Below are 15975 nucleotides of genomic sequence, written 5' to 3' on the forward strand. Positions count from 1 at the left end.
AGGGAGATGGCAGCATCTCGCTGGCTTCAGCCACAGTGACAGTGACAGGAGATGGCGCCATTTAGAATAAGGGAAACTCGGTGAGTTGGCGCCTTTCATCGTGTTCTCACGAGACAGGTAAAAACACCCCAAACCGCCAGAGTGGGGATAAAATGGGGAGAGCTGCAGCACTGACAGCCTCGACTGTGAGGCCCTGAGACGGGATCAGGTGGCGCCATGAGGCAGCTCTGGGCATGTCCCATTCTCCTGGCTCTGGGTGCGGATCCCCTGCTGGCGGGCGCCGACTCTGCTTTGATAACGCTGAGGAAGGGGGTCCCTGCTCGCTCTGACCCTGCTCTGTGTCTCTTTGAAGGTGTCAACTTGCTGAGGCTGGCAGATGGAGGCAGCCCCTGTGCCGGGAGAGTGGAAGTTAAACACCAGGATCAATGGGGGACGGTGTGTGATGACGGCTGGGACATGACAGATGCTGGGGTTGTCTGTAAGCAGTTGGGATGTGGAGCTGCTGTCAGTGCTCCTGGAAATGCACATTTTGGACGAGGATCTGGACCAATTTGGCTAAAAAAACGTTGCCTGTGATGGTACCAAGTCTGCTCTCTGGCACTGTGGGAACGAGGGATGGGGTAAGAATGACTGCGAGCATGGAGAGGATGCTGGAGTGACCTGTTCAGGTAAGAATCAGCCAGCTCAATCCTGAAAGGCAAATGCCCTGAGACAAAAGGGCTTGAACCCAGAAGGCATCATGTGCCTGTCACCGTAATGAGAAATGAACAAAAACCAGAACAACTCCTGTAATGACTGTTATTACTGGACTGTAATTATTACTAATCATCTCACTGGCCAATGAGGAGCCCCCTGAGTGACTGTGAAGGGTTTTCATTACCTCATTTCCAGTTGTTTCAATGCCACATCTTTCCTTTCCCTCTAAAAATGCAGATACGAAAGAAAATGGAAAAGGAAAATGTCAGGTTGGTCCTAAGTCGCTGAGACACTTTTGAAAATGTAACACTCATGCTAAAATGCAGACCCGGACACCCAACGGCAGAGGTACAGAGGCTGGGGCATGTATGTAGCCCCTTTGCCACCCTCATAGAGTGAAGAAGGAATGGGCAGATTCTCCCAGCTTGGCCAGAACTAGATTTAGCCGAGAGCACTCCCCCCTCTGCTCTGTTACTTCTCGCATTTTGGACCAACCAGTAATAGAAAATTTCAAAATATCTCAGACCTGTAGATCTAGCATAGCATAGATAGCTCAGCCAAAAATATACCTCAACCCTACACAGCACAGGAATATCATATTATGGGGTCATTTTTTGTGACTCAGTAGTTAACATAACAGCTACAGACCCAGAGAGCCTGTGTGTAACTGCAGCTGGGTGTGTCCTAACCTGTGTGAATGCTGGTGAAAGTGCAGGCTGGAGGGCTTTGTTGTTTGTCATAGCAGTACAGTGTGAAAGGGAGCCCAGGCCGGTGTATCAGGGGGTTCAGTGGTATCCCAGTTCCAGGTGGCACCCCCCGGGGAATACGTCACAATAGCGTTTCACAACCATTGAACACTTTAAATTGTGTGGGAAAACAATTATGTGGGCTCCAGGCAAACAAATGAGAAAATATCAGGGATGGACTAAAGCTGTGGGTTTTACTCCCAGACCCAGATCTGAACTTGTCAATGTTCAGAGTGCTGGGTGGGGTCATTATTCCAGGTTGGGTGACAGAAGTGTTCAAAGGATATGATAGGTGCAGTATATAAATGTGATTGTTCTCCTGAAAGGTGGTGCTAATGGCTGCCATCACAGGGTCTTGCATCAAATGCGAATCACAGACCTCATGAAAGCCAATGCCTGGGCCAAGCACACTCTATTAGGCTCAACAGACAGAACCATCAAAATCCTTTATGTAGTAAAAACATCTGCAGACAGTGGGGTCTATTGCCCAAGGCACTGGCCACATGGTCAGGGCAGAGCTAGCCCGGGGTTTCCCTTGTTGCCAGTGCAGGGGCCAGGATATTGGTGTTGGACTATGTCTGTTGGAGGGAGAAGCCAGTAGAAGGAGTTGTGACCGGGATCCGAGAAGGGAGCAGAGAACCAAAGCCTGTTGGAGCTCGCTGGAGGGGCAGGCTGGGGATTTCTGAGCATTGAAACTGCTGGCTGTTGTTAGGTTCAACTGTATTCAGGGAAACAGAACTCTGTGTGCACTTAGCCTTGGGTCCTACCATGAGTGAACGTCACTGAGTTAACTCAATTGAAAAAAGCCCCTTTTGTCCTAGTGCAGACCAGGCCCAAGGGGTTTCCTTTGGGACTAGAATGAACAGAGCAGCACCTAATAACCTTCCCTATGGACTGCAGCAAAGTGACCATTTTGTATTTGCTTGGCATTGAAGGAGCAGGATGGTCTGCCATGTACTGGTGTGAACTGCACTGTTCTCTCAGCTCCATGGAGGCTCCTTACACATGGTGTCCCCAGCTCAGCCATCCACAGCTGCAACCAGCCTGTTCCAGGGCTCACAGTGGAACTCTGCATGTAGCCGTAGCTCCTAGGCATAGTAATGATGCCGGGACTTGCTCTGAGTCTCAGGGACAGTCCTGGGTCTTCAAACCCTACCTGGGGCCCAGTTCTCCCAGGCAATATCTGAGGACTGTGTGGCAGGCAGTTGCCCCACCTCACAGTCCCTGTGAACTGCCTCGTTCCCAGCAGCCAGCTTTGCCTCTCCACAACTCCCAGAAATGCAAACAGCCCTAGAGACAACTGGGGACAGGGGGTGGAACTCAGAGCTACTGGGAGAAAAGCAGCTTGCAGGGAGTGGGGGCAGAGTCTGCTCCTCATCTGGGGAAGGAGCAGCCTGTACATGCAGGGCAGAGAGGCCAGGTAGAAAGGGGAGAAGAGGAGGGGGAAGAGCCCAAGGGAGGAGGGCGGGAGGAGACCAGCGGAAGAGAGAAATGTGTGGGGCAGGTGGGGAGAGGAAGCTCCGTTAGGGAGCACAAGGCTGTAATGCCAAGCGCCACAGAACAAAAATTGTGAGGTTAAAAAAACCATCCAGTCTCATTTTTCCATCCATCTTTGGACTTTAGAACGCCCCTCTTCTCCTCTGCCAGCGTGGGGTGAGAATCGCAGGCTGAAAAGTCCCCCTCACTCCTCCCCCTACACGTGATCACCCTTCCCCACCCATACCTCCCCCTTTCCCACTTTTTAGAGTCCCTCTTCTCCCCATGCCTCCTTCTGCCCTCCTCTCTGCTCTTTCTCCCTTCCCCTCTCTCCCTGCTGCCCCGATTCTTCAACCCCCTCCTCACTTCTCACTGCTGTGCCCCACTCCAGACCCCCTCCTCTCTCCACCTCTCCATTCAGACCTCCTTCTCCTCCCCTCCCTCCTGCCCCCTGCTCAATAACCCCCTCCAGCCCTATGCTCTCTGCTTTCCCTCCAGACCACCCTGTGCTATATCTCTACTCCTCCCGCTTGCCCCAATTTCAGATCCCTATCCCCTCTCCTCCCCTCCGATGCTCTCTCCTGCTTCCCTGTTAACCCCCACTGCAGACACCTCTCCCCTCCCCACTTCTCCCTCCTGCCCCCGCTTTCCAACCTCCTTCCCGCCCCCCACTCCAGACCCACCTTCTCATTCCTGATCCTTCCGACAGCCCTTACCAGACCCTCCTCCCCTCTGTCCCTCCTGCCCCCTGCTACAGACTCTCTCTCTTCCCCACCCTTTCTCCCCCCTTGCTCCAGAACCCCCTCCCCACCCCTCACTCTGGCCAGCTCATCATCTTTACCCCATTCCCTTGCAACCCTTGAATCTGCCTCCTGTCCCTGCAGTGCCCTGCTCCCCTCACTCTCCCCATCCTCCTTTCACTGGTCTCTGCTGCCCGTCACGATCCCTGGGTCCTGTCCAGCCCCCGCAGCCACACAGAGACAGCAGTGTTCCCAGGGGGAAGTGGCAGCCAGCTTTACTCAGGGGGTCCTCACTCCCAGATGCCGACAGACTGTAGGGAGATGGTGGCTTCGCACTGGCTTCAGCCCCAGTGACAGTGACAGGAGATGGCGCCATTTGGAATCAGGGAAACTCAGTGAGTTGGCGCCTTTCATCGTGTTCTCATGAGACAGGTAAAAACACCCCAAATCGCCAGAGTGTGGATAAAATGGGGAGAGCTGCAGCACTGACAGCCCCGAGCATGAGGCCCTGAGATGTGAGAAGGTGACACCATGAGGCAGCTCTGGGCATGTCCCATTCTTCTGGTTGTGGGCACGGATCCCCGCTTCCGGGCGTGGACTCTGCTGTGATAATGCTGGGAAGGGGGCTCCGTGCTGCTCTGACCCTGCTCTGTGTCTCTCTTTGAAGGTCCTGGTGAGCTGAGGCTGGCGGATGGAGGCAGCCCCTGTGCCGGGAGAGTGGAGGTTAAACTCCAGGATTGGTGGGGGACGGTGTGTAGTGATCGCTGGGACATGGCAGATGCTGGGGTTGTTTGTAAGCAGTTGGGATGTGGAGCTGCTGTCAGTGCCCATCATAATGCTCATTTTGGACGAGGATCTGGACAAATTTGGCTGGATGAAGTTTCCTGTGATGGTACCGAGTCTGTTCTCTGGGACTGTGGGAACGAGGGATTCGGTGAGAGTGACTGCAGTCATGGAGAGGATGCTGGAGTGACCTGTTCAGGTAAGAATCAGCCAGCTCAGTCCTGAAAGACAAAACCCCTGAGACAAAAGGGCTTGAACCCAGAGGGCATCGTGTGCCTGTGACCCTAATTAGAAATGAACAAAATCCAGAACAACTCCTGTAATGATTGTTATTACTGGACTGTAATTATTACTAATCATGTCACTGGCCAATGAGGAGCCCCCTGTGTGACTGTGAAGTGTTCTCAGTATCTCATTTCCAGTTGTTTCAATGCCACATCTTTTCTTTCCCTCTAAAAATGCAGATACGAGAGAAAATGGAAAAGGAAATGTCAGGTTGGTCCTAAGTTGCTGAGACACTTTTGAAAATGTTACACTCATGCTAAAATCCAGACCCAGACACCCAACCACAGAGGTACAGAGGCTAGGACATTTATGTAGCCCCTTTGCCACCCTCATAGGGTGATGGAGGAAAGGGCAGATTCTCCCAGCTTGGCCAGAACTAGATTTAGCCGAGAGCACTCCCCCCTCTGCTCTGTTACTTCTCACATTTTGGACCAACCAATAGTAGAAAATTTCAAAATTTCTGATACCCTGTAGATCTAGCATAGCATAGAGAACTCAGCCAAAAATATACCTCAACCCTACACAGCACAGGAATATCATATTATGGAGTCATTTATTGTTACTCAGTTGTTAACATTACATCTAAAGACCCATTATATGTTTTATTTTTAATTTCTTCTTCCTAACATTTAGTAGGAATAATATCTTCCTATGACACAGCACAAGGAAGAATAGAATCTTTTCCTATAGTTCCAAAAGTTTTAGCAGTTCCCCTGGCGATGGGAGCTCAGGGCAGGGTTTAGTCTCAACCCTTTCCTGGATTTTGAGTGTTTCAGGGATAAACCTCCACATTCTCTTCACATGGGTAGCAGGGGGGAGGGGAGAGGTTTTATGTGTCACCCTTCTGCCAGGTGGAGCTGGCAGTAACCAAGGCCAGGTTCAATACATAGGGGTTCCTTTTCAACAATATGACACAGAACCGGTTTGAGCCCCCAGGATGGCCCCAAGGGCAGGTCGCTGTGCTGAGACCTTTACTAGAGCGGCAGCTTGGGGACAGTCTGAGATGATTCCTGGGATCTGTCAGACTCCGATGTCAGTTGCAAACAACTAGGACGTGGATGTGCCATCAGTGCACTCTCCCGGCATAGTCTGACCTGCCACTGGAAATGAATCACCCGGACAAAGGACACTGATGACCTCAGCAATTCCTGCCTGGGCTGTGGAGTTGTCGCAGTGAGTCAGACAAGTCTAATTTCCTGCACACTGGACCCTTCTCAGCCCCACAGGGCCCGTTCCTCGCTCAGACTTAGGGGGGTTACAAGCTTTCTCAGCGACTCCACACTGGAGCTGCCTGCACACCACACTGGCATCGTTCAGGTCCCACTGGTCATCCAGCACTCTGCCCCACACACCACGGAGGGAAATCTCAACTCTCCCATCACACCGGCTCTCTCCATTCAGCAGTCTGAGTGATTCAGAGCAACTTGGGCTCAGGAGAGATGGGAAACACACTGAAGAACACACTCTGTTATACACTGGAAATAATACAGAGTGTGCATGAAATTATGGACTGTTTCTTAATAAGAAGATATAAGCCAGTGATCAGAGTGTGTCACAGTGTTAAAGGGAACCACCTCTGTCAGAAGACACTTATTCTTTTGACTCTATAATTGGAAGGTGCTGTAAGAATTGTTGAACTCTGAGCTTGACACAAGGGCTTGCCAATGGACTCTCTAAATGAGTGAGCGAGGGAATTCCTGCCGACTACTGATTGGGAAAATAGTCTCTGTGTGTGGTGGTGGAATGGCTGCTCAGGTTTGTAGTCACTTTATCCAGGCTTAAATGCCTGGAAGCCAGTGAACTGTGTCTGCACAAGCACTTAGCAGGTGGGTCATAAATGATTTAGGCAAGTTTGCCTTGAGGGAGTTTGGCCAATGGAGGAGCAGGGTTCATGATGGTCAGGAACAGGTTATTGTTGGTAAATTCCCTTAGTTCCCTCTGATATCTGTTCAGTAGGTGGCAACTTTCTTGGTTCACCTGGGTCCAGTGCAGGAGCTCCTAGTTTTAGTTCCCGGCACTGGTGGTTCTGACTGGAGCTGTCCCCTGAAGTGTGGTGTCATCTCTGAGTCCAACGTGAGATTCCAGCTGATCAATTCATACCACAAGAAGCAGGTTGTGTGTGGGGCGGGGAAAGGGACATGCTCTGTTGGTGAATATTGTGAGTTCCTTGGGATGTGTATCTCAGTGTTTGAGAGTGTCTCAGAATCAGTGAGTCCTACAGCAAGGTGGTAAGTTAGGAATTATTCACCGAGTTCAGACCCAGGTGCAGCCAGGAGAGACTGACAATGTTAAAAGACAACAGCAGACTCAGTGCAGGGCACACCCACTGGCTGTGTCAGGTACAGTATGTACTAGTATGGCAACCTGACGGGTGTAGTGTGGGTGCACTGATGCAAACAGCTCATTGATCTTGGTAGCCAAATAACATTTCAAGACTAAGCATGAAATCTTAGCCCCAGTGAAGGCAATGGTAAAACCTCAGTTGACTTCAACGGAGCCAGGAGTTCACCCTAAGACTGGACCAGGAGAATGCCTGCATGCAGCTAGTGTAGTGCAGGGGTGTAGCCATGGGTGGGCTGTGGCCCACCCAGTTAGCATCCAGGCCCACCCAAATCAGGGCCGGAGCCCCCCGAATCTACAGGCTGGGAATCCCAATCCTGGCTCGGCATCCATCAGCCTGGCCGCATCTCTCTCCTGCCGGTGCCATGCACTGCTTCCCTGGTCTCTGGCTGCAGCACTAGCCCCACAGGGAGGGTGGGGGCGTGCCATGTGGGGGCAGGTCTGGGCGGGGCTGGTGCTGGGGCTGGAGACTGGGGCATCAGATTCCGGATTCGGCAGGAAAGGAATGTGGCTGGGCTGAAGGACACCGAGCCAGGGTCAGGAAGGGTGGGTGGAGCTCAAGTCCCAGCGGGACCCTGCTTCACCCAAAGGGTGTGCCTAAGTGACCAGGTGTCCCGATTTTATAGGGACAGTCCTGATATTTGGGGCTTTTTCTTATATAGGCACCTATTACCTCCCACTACCTGTCCAATTTTTCACACTTGCTATCTGATTACCCTCGGCACACCCTGCAACCTGTGTGCTCCGGGCAGCCTCCGCTTTGGGTGCCTGCTGAGCGGTAAGAGCCGGCTGGAAGAGGTGGAGGGAGGAGAGCCCCCCTCCCTCTTGCCCCCTCCCCAGGGCACTGGATTCCTGCTGCACCCCTTCTTCTGCCCCTCCCATCATTGCCCACCCGCCAAAAGCTGGGTCGCACCACGATTTCCTGTCCTGTCTATGCCACTAGTGTAGTTGAGGGTACAGAATAGATCTGAGTTTTTCTGAGGAGGCTCGTGGCTATAACTGGATAGCACAGCCCCTCAGGAAGGCCAGATGGGATCATGGCAGATGGAGCTCATATGGAAGGGACCAGGTGTTTTTCCTTAGAAGGGATTCTGCTTCCAGCAACTGTTGGGAGAAATCAGCATCTTCATGTGCTGAGGAGTTCCCGCCAAGAACCAGGGTATGGGCTGGGTAGCTAGTTAGGAGAGGCAGGGCAGGGCTGGAGGGAATTCAGTTAGGAATGCAGGTATCAGCCTCTGTGAGAAGCAGGAAAACTGCCAAGTGAATTGTCCCCAAGGTATAAAGTATCAGCTATAAAGAGGAGAGTAGACGTCTGTTGAGAGTGCTGGGCAGCCCTATAGGCTCAGTCATGGTGTGTAATGGCACCAGTGACTCTGGGCTCTGTGGGAGACAGTCCTGGAAGCTACGTGTCCAATATTAGGAAGAAGGTTGAAATCCAGGGCTTCTGCAGTAGGTTTCTCTGTAAGGACCTAGTTCCAGTGAGTCAAGAAGCCCTATGGAGACTCTGTTCATGGATCTGAAGATGGGGCAGAAAGGGGAGCTGAAATTTCATTAAGTAGGAGGGGTCCCTTTGGTGAAGGGAGAAGCAGATGATCACAATGGACTCGTTGAGTCTTAAAATTCTGCGGATCTATAGACCCATAAGATGAGCTCCATTTAGCCACAAGGGAACCAGATTGGCTGGCCATTAAAATTAAGTTTTCTAGTGAATTATTTTTCCCACAGGGCCCTGGCCACTTTCAGTGCCCAGGATGGATAAATCGGGGTTGTGGAGCATCAGGCTGTTGCCTGTATGACCCCTGCCTCATTCACTTTAGAAACAGGAAGGCCTGTAGAGAATGAGCAGGGGAGCGCAGGAAGAACTAGGATGATCTTGTTAAGAGCAGTGACAGAAAATCAGTAGAGGTCAGTTCTGTTCCTGCCTCTGCTGCAGATTTCACAGGTGATGCTGAGCAGGTCTCTTAAGCCAGTTTTTATAGGGTCTGATTTGCAGAAGTACTGAGCACTCGCAACTGCCGCTAGGGTCAAGACAAGATGTGGCTGCTCAGCTCTTCTGCAGTCAGGCAGCATGGTTGGGTGGAACGAGCACAGGGCTGCGAGTCAAAACACTTTGTTTTATCCCGTCTCCATTCCTGACTCACTGGGTGGCCTTGGGCAAGTCACTTTGCTTTTCTCTCTCAGTTTCACCATTTGTAAAATGGAGCTAATAATAATACTTACCAACTGCTTCCCTGGAGTTTGGTGAGGGTTCATTAATGTCTGGACAGTACTTTGAACACAGAAAGCTCTGCAGAAATGGTGAGTACTCTGGAGAATCAGGCCCTGAGGGTCTCAGGCTGCTGCCCAATCAGCCCAAGTTTGGAGTTTTGGCTTTAACCATTCTATATAAAATTTTCAAAAGCAGCTAAATGATGTAGGAGCCTAAGTGCCATTTTCAGAAGTGACGTAGGCAGCAAGAGGGAGAAGTTTGCAGGGTTCTTGGGCTCCTACGTTACTGGAGAAAATGGGATTTAAGTCCCTAAGTCACGTAGGCACTTTTGAAAATGTTATTCTTGGGCTCCTAAGTGCCTAAATCACTTTTGAAATGGGCATCATAAGAGTCTGCTATCTCCCAGGGTGTTATGAAGAGAAATTCATTACTGTTCGTGGTGCATTCTAATACTACGGTGACAAGCACCATAGAAAAGACCATGAGGAAATTAATAATTCTGTATTCAGTGCAGTGTTTGTGCGGTCTGTAGAGTGAATAAGGCCCTGGATCACATGTTGAATGATGAGGATAAAAAGAAATATTCAACAGCTCCTCCCTCCCCTGAGCACCATCCTCCCAGTGTACTGAAGGAGGCAGGAGCTGGGGGTAGGTGAGAATAATAGGATGTGGGCATACAATTAGACTGTATCATGTATATGTAGAAGGAAGGGAGGGTGGGGGGCTGAATTAACATTACACAGGAACCTTAAGTCTGGTATATTCTAATTCTTGTGCCTTTGCCTAATTATACTAAATCATGCTGTTTATTTGTTTTTATTCTATTTTTTATAAAAGGTAACTATTAGAGTGGGTCAAGAACCCAATTTTTTTCCTGTGAAGTATTTTGAATGCAGTATTTCAATCTTTAAACAGATCTGAGATACTGGGATGTGGAAATGGAATGAAAATTTTTGTTTCGACTCTAACTAAAATGTTGATTCATTTAAACTTTTGGAAAATGAAACTTTCAATTTTCCTTTCCAGTTTTTGGATTTACAGGTTTGCAACTTCCTCCCCCTTTCTATGTTTTCATCTTTTCTTCCACTGTAAAAAGTTAGAAAAAAGTCAGATAGCGGGGTGTGGGGGGGAATCTTTTGAGTTTTTTCAATTGGAAAAGTGTGAAAAAGGTTTAAAAAAAAATCTAAGTGAGTGAAAGCACTACTTTCTCTGTTCTGTGCTACCAGAAATAACCTCAGGGATTCATGAGAGAGAAGAGAAATGGTGATTTTCAGCAGTTTATAATTCAGCCAAACCTGGAAGGAATCTCACTGCATGAAGAGAAGGCAGCTGCCTGGCCCCAGCACTGACCCCTTCCCAAATTGCAAAGGCTCCAGCCATCAAGGAAGGTGCGAGAGCTTCTCAAGAAGATGCCGAGAATATTTTATCATAGAAAGTGTGAAGCAAGCTCCATATTGGGAGTCACTACCAGCTCCCCCTCTAATTACTATTGGAGAAGGCTGGGGACAGTGAATCGGTGACATTGATGTAACCCGAAGGGCAAAGTGCTGCCCCTGCTCCGCTGCCCAGTGTCAGGACAGAGTTGCTGATGTTTTTACTGGAGAATCCAGGGCTTTCCCCAGTCACAGCTATTCTTTTGTGATGATATTATTGACTTAAATGTTATCTTTAATACATTTACTGTTATTTTCTGTGCTTTAGGATCTAACTACCCCCCCCCCCTTGCTGTGTCCTGGGACAGCACCACACACTGAGGGGCAGGTGTCCTTAATCCAGCATCTCTCTTGCACTTACCTGAGCAAATCACACCGGCATCGTTGTTGTGTGAGCACGGAGAGGCCCCCAGGGCAGTAACAGAGCAATGGCCCAAATGGGTTTCAGTCCCTTTGCAGTGAAATGTGTCTGTCCAGACAGAGCCAGTTCCCTTCCCAAAATACCCTCCTCCTGGGGCTGATTCAGTGAATCCGCAGTCGAGCTGACGACAGAGAACGTTGGCATCCGTAAATCCCAGCGTGAGTCACAGAGGGTTCCCCAGGCACCAAGAACCTGGATCTCCACCCTCCCTGAGCACGCTGTGCTGCCGTTCACCAGCCGGAACCCTGTGAGCCCTGGGGAGAAGGGAGAAGGGGTTTAGAGAGGGAGCATTTAAGATATTTTATACCATATATTAAAGAAAAGGAAGGTTGTGGGGATTGAACCTATTCCCATTATATTGCATTGTTTAGGTTTTACTAGAAGCTGCTAGCAGCTGTATTATCCCAGCTCCCTACAGAGTGAGATCATTTTATTGCTGCACCCTACTCTAGAATACACATCACTGGGATTTTAGAGACATTGTGCCATATTCTTAGGTGAGCATATGGCACTAGCATTATTTGCATGTGAGCACGTCTGATTCCCATGTGATATCCTGGGACAGTACATGAGGTGTGACTCATTCCCTACACACTGGAATTCCTCCTTCCAGATTGGTCTATGTCCTTCTCTGAAATGAGACCCTCCTGGGATAGATAGAGCTGTTCCACACTGTAGTCCATTACAGATAACACTGGCAGCTTTGAGATCAAAGTGTGCATTACAGATTGTAGCCCAGGTGTCTCCATGTCTTACTTCCACACGTCCTGAGCAGGCACTGTTCCCTCCAACCAGCTGGAGCTCAATGTGTCATCGAAAGCCAATGAAGGATGAAAATTACAAAGTAGCGTTAGGGAGTTATGTATTCCACTGTCCTATAACTTTAGCCAAAAGCCCGTCCTGGTGCAATGGAGCAGTGCAGCCAGCAATTAGAAATTAAAAAAAAACAATGTACAAAAAATGGAGAGAGGGGAATTCAATAGCAATCCAAATACATTAGAAGTTATGAAATGTAGAAAATTGATAAGGGAAGCTAAAGCTATCAGGGAAAAATACATGTTTGGCAGGGATAAGAACAATAATGAGAATTTTTTAAAGTATATTGTCAGCAAAAACAAACAAACAAATCCTAACAAAGGTGTTTTCCCATGACAAATGGAGACGTTAATACAGTTTATAATGATGCAAATAAGGTAGAGGTGTTCAATAAACTTTTCTAGTTTTGGATAGAAGTAGGATGTGTATTCATAATATGGGAAGAGGTTGAACCACTCTGCTGTCCGTTGGTAACTAAGGAGGATGTTAAACAGTATCTACTAGGGATAAACTTTTTTAAAATCCAGCAGGCCTGAATATCTTATAAAACCTTGGGATAAATAGAAATGTAGGACTGGAAGGAACCTCATGAAGTCAGCTAGTCCATCCCCCCACACCAAGGCAGCTTTAAGTATACCTAGTCCATCCCGGGTAGATATTTGTCTAACTTGTTCTTAAAAGTCACCAATGATGGAGATTCTACAACCTCCCTTGGTACCTTGTTCCAGTACTTAACTATCCTTATAGTGAGAAAGTTTTTCCTAATATCTGACCTGACTCTCCCTTGCTGCAATCTAAATGGATTATTTCTTGTCCTACCCATCAAAGAGAGAGAGCTCAAAACTGGACACACTGCTCCAGCTGAGGCCTCACCAGTGCTGAGTACAGCAGGACAATTACCTCCTCTGTCTTACATATGACAATTCTGTTAATAAAATCCAGAATGACATTTCCTGTTTTCAAAACAGCATCACCCATTTCAGTCTGTGGTCCAATATAACCCCAGAACATTTTCTTCAGAACTGCTGCCTAGTCAGTTATTCCCCATTTTGGATTTTTTGCATTTGATTGTTCCTTCCTAAGTCTAGTGCTTTGTAGTCTTTACTGAATTTTAATTTACTAATTTCAAACCAATTCTCCAAAGTATCAAGGTCATTATGAATTCTAATACTCTCATCGAAAGAGCTTTGACCCTTCCCAGGTTTGTGTCATCTACACATCTTATGAGTTTATTCTCTACTCCATCATCCATAGAATCATAGAATCACAGACTTTAAGGTCAGAAGGGACCATTCTGATCATCTAGCCTCACCCCCTGCACAACGCAGGCCACGGAATCTCACCCACCAACTCCTGTAACAAACCCCTAACTTAGGTCTGAGCTATTGAAGTCCTCAAATCATGGTTTAAAGACTTCAAGGTGCAGAGAATCCTCCAGCAAGTGACCAGTGCACCACACTGCAGAGGAAGGTGAAAACCCCCCAGGGCCTCTACCAATCTGCCCTGGGGGAAAATTCCTTTCTGACCCTAAATATGGTGATCAGCTAAAGCCTGATTATGTGGGCAAGACTCACCAGCCAGACACCCAGTAAAGAATTCTCTGTAGTAACTCAGATCCTACCCCATTGAACATCCCATCACAGGCCATTGGGCATATCTACCGCTAGTAGTCGAAGATCAATTAGTTGCCAAAATTAGGCTATCCCATCATATCATCCCTTCCATAAACTTATCAAGCTTAGTCTTGAAGCCAGATAGGTCTTTGGCCCCCACTGCTCCCCTTGGAAGGCTGTTCCAGAACTTCACTCCTCTGATTGTTAGAAAACTTCATCTAATTTCAAGTCTAAATTTCCTGATGGCCAGTTTATATCCATTTGTTCTTGTGTCCACCTTGGTACTGAGCTTAAATAATTCTTCTCCGTCCATGGTATTTATCCCTCTGATATATTTATAGAGAGCAATCATATCTCCTCTCAGCCTTCTTTTAGTTAGGCTAAACAAGCCAAGCTCACCGAGTCTCCTTTCATAAGACAGGTTTTCTATTCCTCGGATCATCCTAGTAGCCCTTCTCTGTACCTGTTCCAGTTTGAATTCATCCTTCTTAAACATGGGAGACCAGAATTGCATACAATATTCCAGATGAGGTATCACCAGTGCCTTGTATAATGGTACTAACACCTCCTTATCTCTACTGGAAATACCTCGCCTGATGCATCCCAAGACTGCATTCGCTTTTTTGACGTCCGTATCACATTGGCTGCTCATAGTCATCCTGTGATCGACCAGTACTCCGAGGTTCTTCTCCAGGTCCTTCTCCTTCTCTGTTACTTCCAAGTAATGCGTCCCCAGTTTATAACAGAAATTCTTGTTATTAATCCCTAAATGCAAGACCTTGCACTTTTCACTATTAAATTTCATCCTGTTACTATTACTCCAGCTTACAAGGTCATCCACATCTTCCTGTATGATATTCCAGTCCTTCTCTGTATTGGCAATACCTCCCAGCTTTGTGTCATCCGCAAACTTTATTAGCACATTCCCGCTTTTTGTGCCAAGGTCAGTAATAAAAAGCTTAAATAAGATTGGTCCCAAAACCGATCCCTGAGGAACTCCACTAGTAACCTCCTTCCAGTCTGACAGTTCACCTTTCAGTGTGACCTGCTGTAGTCTCCCCTTTAACCAGTTTCTTATCCACCTTTCAATTTTCATATTGACCCCCATCTTTTCTAATTTAGCTAATAATTCTCCATGTGGCACCGTATCAAATGCCTTACTGAAATCGAGGTAAATTAGATCTACTGCATTCCCTTTGTCTAAAAAATCTGTTACTTTCTCAAAGAAGGAGATCAGGTTGATTTGATCAGGTTGGCTTTTTGTAAAGCCATGTTGTATTTTGTCCCAATTACCATTGACCTCAATGTCCTTAACTACTTTCTCCTTCAAAATTTTTTCCAAGACCTTGCATACTACAGATGTCAAACTAACAGGCCTGTAGTTACCTGGATCACTTTTTTTACCTTTCTTAAAAATAGGAACTATGTTAGCAATTCTCCAGTCAGATGGTACAGCCCCTGAGTTTACAGATTCATTAAAAATTCTTGCTAACGGGCTTGCAATTTCATGTGCCAAATCCTTTAATGTTCTTGGATGAAGATTATCCGGGCCCCCTGATTTAGTCCCATTAAGCTGTTCGAGTTTGGCTTCTACCTCGGATGTGGTAATATCAACCTCCATATCCTCATTGCCATTTGTCGTCCTACTATTCTCCCGAAGCTCCTCATTAGCCTCCTTAAAGGCTGAGGCAAAGTATTTGTTTAGATATTGGGCCATGCCTCGATTATCCTTAACCTCCACTCCATCCTCCGTGTTAAGTGGTCCCACTTCTTCTTTCTTTGTTTTCTTCTTATCTATCTGGCTATAGAACCTTTTACTATTGGTTTTAATTCCCTTTGCAAGGTCCAACTCTACATGGCTTTTGGCATTTCTCACTTTATCCCTACATGTTCTGACCTCAGTAAGGTAGCTTTCCTTGCTAATCCCTCCCATCTTCCACTCCTTGTAGGCTTTCTGCTTTTTCTTAATCACCTCTCTGAGATGCTTGCTCATCCAGCTTGGTCTACAACTCCTGCCTATGAATTTGTTCCCCTTTCTTGGGATGCAGGCTTCTGATAGTTTCTGCAACTTTGACTTGAAGTAATTCCAGGCCTCCTCCGCCTTTAGATCCACAAGTTTTTCAATCCAATCTACTTCCCTAACTAATTTCCTTATTTTTTTTTTAAATTAGCCTTTTTGAAATCAAAAACCCTAGTCACAGATCTATTTTTGTTTATCCTTCCATTTAGTTTGAACTGAATTAGCTCGAACCAAAGTTTTCCCCTACAATCATTTCTTCTATGAGGTCCTCACTACTCACCAAAACCAAATCTAAAATGGCATCCTCTCTTGTTGGTTTAGCAACTACTTGGTGAAGGAATCTATGAGCTATCGTATCCAGGAGCACTATTATTATTACTAGCACTTGTCCTCCAGT

Source organism: Eretmochelys imbricata, chromosome 1, assembly GCF_965152235.1.
Source record: "Eretmochelys imbricata isolate rEreImb1 chromosome 1, rEreImb1.hap1, whole genome shotgun sequence".
Taxonomy (NCBI): Eukaryota; Metazoa; Chordata; order Testudines; family Cheloniidae; genus Eretmochelys; species Eretmochelys imbricata.